We start from the raw sequence: 9,524 nt of genomic DNA on the forward strand, positions 1-9,524 counted from the left end.
TGATGAAGAAATGTCAAGACAGTTATTTCTTTAGGAAAATCCAGGAATGGACTTGGAGAGTTTAATGGAAGAAGAAGCCAGACTTAAATCAGAGAAAGTCGCATCTAAATCTGAAGCTTCTGGTAAAAAGCCACTTGCAAAACTCAAAGGCATTGTGATCAAAGAAAGGACACATACTGAAGCAACATTGGCTAAATCACAACCGCAGATAGATCCAAGATCCAAGGGTAAAGAAAAGGTTGGTGAACCTATCAAGGTTTATATGCCTCCTGAGGATGAAGAAATTACTGATGAAAAGGATGATCTTGCTCTGACTTTAAGAAAATTTTTTAAGACAACCTCTGACATGGCTCAAGTTGTTCAGAGTCAAGAGACAGTAAGTTCTGATATTTCGAAGAAGCAAGTAACCTCTGACATAGCTCAAGTTAACTTGATATCAGAAGATAGACCAAAGACACTCCTACCAGAATTCACTAAAGCAAAACAGACTCAACCTTTGAAGACTACTGCAAGTAGTTTTGAAGCTAGAGTAGTTACTGGAAAGGAAGCAAGAGATAAAACTGGATTGAGAAGTGCTGATGAAAGGAGAATACAAAACACTACCAATGATCCAACTTCCTTGAGTGAACCAGGTATTGGAGCAACTCCTGAGAGATTGAATCAACTGGAATCTGTACAAATGGTTTACCATACCTACTTGAAAGAACACATCTTGTTGTACTTCATGATAGATGGTAGGGTTTATCTTATAAGGCAAAATGCCATTCCATTAAAGTATTTTGAAGAATTGGAGCATGTACTATTCTTACTTCAAGTGGATGACAGATTGACAGGAACTGCTGCAAACTATTTGAAGGATCAGATTCAGAGACAGAAAAGGCTTTATTCTGTTAAGTCTGACAGCATATATGTTCCAAAGTACAGAGATCACAAGGGTGATATAGTTGAAATGAATCCCAATTCTGCTCAAATTATAACTACCTTTCTAGGTTACAGGGCTGTGGAATTCAATCTTGAGTCTGATAAAGCTTATTTGATCAGATTGGATCAGGATATAAGAAAAGCAAAGATTAATGATCTCAGGGCTGCAATCTTTCAAATTGGTGAAGATACTGCAGAGCTTAAAGATGCTAAAAGGAGGATGATTGATGAACTTAGATATGCTGAGAGATGTTTGTTGAAGAACTATCTCAGAACAACTCCTGACATCAGAGATATCAGAAGATGAAGCCAAGTCAAAGATCTACAACTGCTTAAATTCTGATATTTGTACAGACTGAAGTTGTTATCAGAAGTTAAATATTGGTAAAGCTTTAAGGACTGTAAGTTATAGTTATCTAGTCTAATTCTCATGCATTTGTACTTAATGTTTTTGACATCATCAAATATCTGTTAAACTTGTATATTATGCTAATTTACAAGTTGGGGGAGATTGTTAGATATATTTGATAATGTCATGGCTAATATGATTTATGTTTAGTTTTCAGATCTTACTTAACAGGACAAATCAGTACTTATACTGGAAGTCAGGACTTAAGGATATCAGTACTTATATTATCAGGAGATAATCATCAGAAGTTGGATATCAGAACTTAAGTGCTGAAGGACGATCAGATAAGGACAGTAGCTGATTAAAGGAAAGAAGATCGAGATAAACATAAGAAGATATATGCATGAAGAAGGAGTTTCGTGAAGAATGGAATACTTGGAAGAAAAGATATCTGATTGATATATTTTAGGAAGCAGAATTATATTCCATATCAATTAGCGATTATCTTGTAACTGTGTAGTATATAAACACAGACATAGGGTATACACTATAAGTGTTATCATATTCGAGAAGATTATTTATTGTAACCCTAGCAGCTCTCGTGATATTTGTTCATCACTGAGAGGTAACAGTTCCATACTGTAACAGAGTTTATTGTTTCAATAAAGTTTGTTTTCTGTTACTTAAGATATTAAAGTTCGATTTGATTGTATTTTACACTGTATACACCCCCTCTACAGAGTGTGTGACCTAACAATACCCTTGTGGTATCCATGAATTTCTTTACATTTTTATTCAAATGTTTAATCATCATTGATTATGATTTTGTTTTATTGAAGTATATTGTTTATCATACTGAATTATTCTAGAATTGGATAGTTTTCTAAATAAGGACCAGATTCGTGGTCAGACCAGATTCGTGGTCAATTATAGGCCAATGTGTGTCTTGGATCCAGTAATTAGAGCAGTGATGTGTGCTTTTCTCGGGGTTAGTGCGTGACTGATCAGCAGCCTAACCTTGGTTTTAAAACTTAAAATGCATATCCAATTCTAATGATTGTTTAACAATAAACTTGATTCTTCTGAATCATTCAATTTGAACATTGCTTAACCTCAGTTATCACTGTTATGACTTGCTGAGCTAGTTAGCTCACCCTTGCAATTCTTTTATATATTTTACAGTTAAAAAGAATATGGATGATAGTGAAGTCCCTCAGTCCAAAGTGCAAGCTAGGATTCCAGTTTGAGTTGGATCGAGCTAGCAGGAGCTTCATATGGTAGTGAGATAGTAAGATTGTAAGAATAATTTTAGTATCAGATGTAAGTTAAATTAGTTGGGATTTGGTACATTGTAATAAAAGTTAAGATGATGGCTTGTTTTCATACTTTAACCTGTTGCGATCCATGGTTATGTAAAGCAGGGTCATTTTAAATAATATTCCCTATACAGGTTTATATATTGTGGATATGTTGTGGAACCCAAACTTCTGACCCGGGTTTGGAGGGTGCCACAGATAAGCTAGCCATGATGCAAGATCTAGACAAGAAGAGGTTTATCAGACCAATTGAAGAAAAAGTGGATGCTATTGAGCTTGTTCAAACCAAGCAGCAGGCCCAACTGGATGAGGTATTACAAAATCAAGCTGCTCAACAGACTCAGTTAAATGAGATCCAATCTTCAGTGGAACTCCTTCTTTCTCTACTCCTGATAGATGATGCCAAAAAGGGGAAGAAGGTAGTTAAGTCCAAATGCTCACCAAGCCATACACTGAAGAAAAAGGATGATCATGGAAATAACCAGGGAAACTCTGAAAAGAGTAGATGTCAAAGTCAACAGAAGAAACTGAGCAGAATTTCCACTCAACAGACAAGTTCTCATCAGTGAATGTCAGGTAGCAAGAACTCTGATAATTCTGCTATGCAAGGGAGGAATAAGGAATGAAAAAAGCCAACAGATCAGGATGTTCCTTTGTTGATCACAAATGCTGATACTTCAAATATTGATGATCAAGTTCTGACAACTACTTCTGGTGTGATAGTCTAAGCTGGAAGCCAAGAGTCACAGAAGTTTTTGCAGACTTTGAAATTCAAAGGAAAGAAAGCAACATTCTTCTACAAAGATCCGAAAATTCAATCTGTTGATGAAGAATTGGCCAAGAGACTATTCCTTAAGGATAATTTTGGAGTGGATTTAGAGGAATTAAGAGAAGAAGAAGCTAAATTTGCTGCTGAGAAGAGCAAACCCAAGTCAAGAGCTTCTGATGCTAAAAAGCCACCAAGGCCAAAAGAAAAGGGGATTGTGATAAGAGAAAGATTTTCCACATAGATTCCTAGATCAAGGACTAGATCTCAAATTACTATTGATCCCAAAGACAAGGGAAAAGGAAAAGTTGGGGAGACAGTCAAGAAACAGAAGATGAAGATTCCTCAAATTCTGATGGATCCTGTGTGCAAGATGGTTCAAGTCTTTGATGATGCTGCTGCTGAAGATGAAACAGTTGAAACTCTAAAGAGAAAGAGGATAACAAAAGAATCTAAGACAACCTCTGATGTAGCTCAAGTTATTCAGAGTGAAGAAGTTCAGAACTTAATAATTCTTGAAGATATTTCAGAACACCAAGCTACATATGAAACTATAAATCCTGACCAATTCATCAAGACATCAACCTCTGACATTGCTCAAGTTGACATAGACAGCTTAACATTAGAAGATAAGAAGAAGCTGCTATGGAATAAGTCTATTCCAGTTCAGCCTAAGACAAATCAGATGTTGAATCAACTTGCAGCATTTGGGGTAAAAGCCAAGCAAGCTAGAGACACTTCTGGATTAGGTTCCGACAGAGAGAAATTCCAGACTGGGATAGAAGTTGATATTAGAGATCCATTCACATTGACTGACAAGCTATATGGAGAGATCACACAGAAGCACCTTGATAAAGTGCTTTCTGCTCAAGAAGTGATGGATACTCATGATGGTTATGAAGAAAAAGAGAAATTGATCTTATCTTTGATTGATGGCAGAACTTATAGATTATCTGACTTTGATGTGCTGAAGAAATCTGTCAAAGAGCTCCAATATATTCATTATCTACTGGAGGTAAATTCTGAGTTACCAGGAAATGGTCAGAATATATTCTGAAGACAATAAGAGATTTACTCAGAATTTCTGGTGCAAGAATAACAGAGTATATTCCAATGATGACTGAGGATGATGGAAGAAAAATTCCTATGAGGAAGATTTCTGCTAAGGTAGAAGTAATTCTGAAAGGAAGATGCTTATGCTATGATGAAGATTCTACACATCCAAGGATAATCAGACTGGGAGATGGACTTGAAAGAAATCCAATTTCTACACTTAGAGCTGCCATATATCAGATTGGTGATACTGAAGATGAAGAACTGCAGCAAGTCAAAGCTCAGTTACTTGAAGTTAAAAGAAATGCAGAGACCAAGCTGGTATCAGACTTTGTAAGGAATCATTATGGATTTAGGCTGATTCAGTGAATTTGGTAAAAGCTGCATGAACTGTAAGTTATATTTAGTTATACATATAAACTATCATTGCATTTGTACTTAAATGTTTTTGACATCATCAAATCTATAAACTTGTATATTTTGATAATTTACAAGTTGGGGGAGATATTGTTAGATATATTTGTGATGTCATGTCTAATCTGATTTTCCTTAGTTTCAGAACTTACTATCAGAACTTAACTGGAAATCAGAACTTACTGAAGACAGGAAGTTATCACAACTTAAGCCATCAGGACTTATATCAGAACTTAAGTGCGGATACACTTCAGGGATGAAAAGCGGCTGATTTACAGGAGATGATCTGGATTAAACAAAAGAAGATATGCTTGGAGAGTTATACAACTAAATGACTACAGTAGATAATCTCTGATTGATGTATTTTAGGAAACATAACATATCATATCAATTAGGAGATGTCTTGTAATTGTATAGTATATAAACACAGATTAGGGTTTACACTATATGTGTTATCATTCACGAGAATATTATTCATTGTAACCCTAGCAGCTCTTAGTGATATCATACATCATTGAAAGAGTAGATTAAACCTACTATAATAGAGTTTGATATATTGAATAAACTTATTTTCTGTTATATACTTGTGTTTATAATCGAATTAATTGTAGATATTATATTCAACCCCCTTCTATAGTATCATTGAGGCCTAACAAATTATACAGAAAATAATTAATAAATTTATAAACCATTATAAAATCATGTAACAGTCCAAAAATTACCAGAAAAATAGCGTAATTATCTAGATTTTATTCTGGACATAATAAAATTAACATACCTATACTTTACCACATATAAACATCCACATATCAACATCAATCATCAGATAATTCACCAAAAATTCATTTAATAATTACATAATATTATTTATTGATAAAAATAATTACACGCTATATCTCGGATATTACATCCTTCCTCCTTTAAAAGGATTATGTCCTCAGAATCACACTAAAGATCATATAATGATACATTCAAGTATCTCACTTCCATTTTCTCAGGTTGATCCTTCAAACTTATAATTTTTCATAAACTATAACTTGCAACATACATCATTACTCCACAGCCTCATGCTGACATCATATTCTATTAGTTGCTCATATAACTCAACTCAAGTATCCATATATATATATTGGAGCCAAATTACTCTTCTTGGTTATACACATATAAATACATTATGAACCTGTTATACATAAGGCGGCAAAGCCAACTCACTCACAATCTTCCTGTGTATCTTACCGTCTCAAAAGGACCAACATAATGCATACTATCCATTTTTTCTAATTCTAATAATTCGTGTTCATGAACGCTTTCAACATTTACTAGTTGTTGAACCTCATTCCCACATGTTTCTTTGTTCAAATAGCCTAGATTGTAATCTCTTCCAATCACATTCGAGGCTCTTTACTCACTCCCTTACTCTTCTTGTCCATCTGCGAATAATATACTGAGACCATGGCGTATTCGATTTTTAACGTTCTCGAAATTATTCCAGAATTAAGAATTAACGAGGAAATCTCGACTGGATATGATTGACGCACAAACTTATCCTCATACCTTAATTTCCTTGAATCACAATTAAGTATATTTACCAAGCAAAAATCTCTTACTATTTAGAAGAAAAAAGAAAAAAAATATACTAGCCTAGAGGTATCACCGGCATATTCTAGCCCATATTATCATTTATTTTGGTTCTAGGGAGTTCTCATACGAGACTGACTGTAATGCTCTTCTTTGACGTCTAGTCACATATACCATTTATTCTTTCTTTATGCCATATTATCAAAAAGTCTTCTTTGACATCTATGTCTTGTATCATATTTGAATCCCTTGAGTTATCGATGTTTAGCCAAATTTCTATCTTTTAGTTCTGCCTTACTTAATGTTCATTCATCTAAGAGTGGTATATACTATTCTGGTTCGACATAATTCATTGTATTCTAAATATTTCTGTCAAATTTCAAATCAAATAACATTGATCATTTACAATCAATTCCTGGATCTGATGACGTACCACCATTTCTTCAAGCAGCAACTAACCCACTTATCGAACAAAATGTTTATTAATAAGAGAGAATGATTAGGTTTGGATAACCTATCAATAATGATTCAATTAACGTTTTCCTTACCTTTGGTTCTCAGGTGATTTCACTACGATGTCTCTTGGAGAAATGTATCTATCTTTATTTTAGAAAGTCAACGGTTATAATAATCCATCTAGCCATTGATGTTCCGCCTTACTTCTTAGGTAGGTATAACATTTACTTACATGTTTCCCCTATTTTCTTTTCATGTCCGATCACTAGATATTTTCTTTTAGCCCTCGGTACTTAATCGTACTCCTGGGATGCATTCTCTATCTCAATTTACCAATGTTTCATCAAATTCTTCACTTTACTTCTGCCCCACATAATACCCATATCTTACCTATATCATGGCATTTTATAAAGTTTCTTTATCATCCTTCCATCAACTATAACTATCATCTTTAATCAATTTTAACCTGCATCTTTGTCTCATATTTGATTTTTTTTCTAGATAAAGATATACCTTAACCTGTTGGAGTCTGTGTAATTTCCATACTTTTTCCTTCAATAACTGATGCTTCCACATCCTTCTTTCATATAATATCATTATTAACTTCTACCATACGTCGGATACTTGTATTCACGAGTGTTCCGGTATTTTGGAGTAATTCTCATTACCTCGTTGTTTTATATTGGTATACTTTCAAGTCCTTTAATAAAACCTTATTATAGATGATAAAATCTCTTTGATTGTCTAATAAAATCCATATTGGTGTAGTTATTAATCTTTTCTTTATTCCACCTCCCTTATTCTTTTCCTTCATTCCTTCTCTTTGCTCTATCTTAAAACTTTAGTTCTTGAAAACATCCTTCTCACTTATCTATACTGATAACTTTTTATTTCTATCATCTATTACAAAGGACATATTCATCCTAGTAAAGCCTCACACACTTGCAGTAATTTCTGAATTCTACTAGTGTCCTTACCTTCTTCAAATTTCTCATTGCTTTGATTTCAGATTTGGAAATCACATCAAAATTTGACTTAATCTAATTGGAATCGATTTCCATCTAACTGACCATTAATTGGTAAAATTAACCAATTAACTCAATTAATTGATCAATTACACCAAGTGATGATTAGCTAAATAAAATCAAAGACCAATTATTTATAGTCAGATTGGATGTAACAACCTCTTTCAAAAACTGAAATCACAATTACTTGGAGTATCAACAGGAATTTCAATAACACATGGAAGTATACTGTCTATCTTTAAAAGTATGGTATTTTTCGAAAATTTGGGCAGCATCTCCTTTATATTATTTACTACTAGCCGGACTCAAGCCGACGACAACAATCAATCAAACAACCAACAATCAACCCACAAGTATACCAATCAACTGCCAACTTCTAAACTCACCATTCCACCACCACATATAATACTAATCATTACAACCCATATTTTTTTAGTTCAACTTAAGATTACAGCGAACCATTTCTTATTATACTATACCTTTTCTCGTTTCTTCTAATTATAACAGAATATCACTAATGAATACAATTACAAATTATTCTAGAATTCTTCTAGTCCATGTTTCAATTCAAGCTCTCTGATTAACAATTCATCTATCCTTGACAATATACACTTGTTCTTACTAATTAACTTGTTCAACTTCTAATAACCAACACATGATCTCAACCAACACTATCATATTCATATGAAAGAACTCCACTGGGTTTAAAGCATTACTTAAAAAAATTGTTGCAGTTAAACCACCATATCTTCATCTCTACTTATGTCTTTCCTTACTAAACCTTCTTCGATGGCTCAGTTATGAGCATCAAATTTACAATAACTCACTTACTTGAGTGGGAAATCCCAATCATTCCTTAAAAAACACACTCAAAGTTTATTCATAACTAGAATTTCTTCGATCATTCATGACAAGTATCTCCCACATGATTGAGGTAGCTTCATCTTCACAATATATTAGTCGATTGTCCGGTTATTATTAAGAATTTCTTCATTCGCTTCTGCTGTCCAATCAATCATTTCCCTTATCCTGTAATGACTCGTATACTTTTATATTTAATTAAAGTGTAATTATGAAATTATTAAATGAATAATATATGTGTATATCTTCTGTTAGCTATGTGTTATTTTATTTTTATCTATGTGTATGATTTATGGTGTACAGGGTTGTTCGTGTAATTAATTATTAAGTATACTGAATTGTTCTCACTTTTAAAAGTGTATTTAATGCAAATTTATTTGCATAAATACTTGGAATGTCTCCAAAATTGTTTTATGGTTTTATAATTACAATAATTATTTTCGGGATTTTATAAAATTTAAAAATCAAAATTTCATCAATTATTTAGCCCTGTATGATTTTCTGATTGTATTTATCTGTAAAATCCATATTTAATTCCAGAATTCTTCAAAAATTATGAAACTCATATTTATATAAGTTTGGAATATTCTGAAAATTTTAAAATTATTTTGGAAATTTTTTGGGATTAATTTCACTCGCTCATCGATTCGTTTAATTCATAAAAGCGGGTATAAACTGCATTTTAGAAATTATCTGAAAATTTCAAAATTTATGTTTCTGTAAACTTTTTGGGATATTTGCAACATTTTAAGACTATTTTCGAAATTTTCTGAATTGGTTTTAAG

Source organism: Apium graveolens, chromosome 11, assembly GCF_009905375.1.
Source record: "Apium graveolens cultivar Ventura chromosome 11, ASM990537v1, whole genome shotgun sequence".
In the NCBI taxonomy this organism is placed as follows: Eukaryota; Viridiplantae; Streptophyta; class Magnoliopsida; order Apiales; family Apiaceae; genus Apium; species Apium graveolens.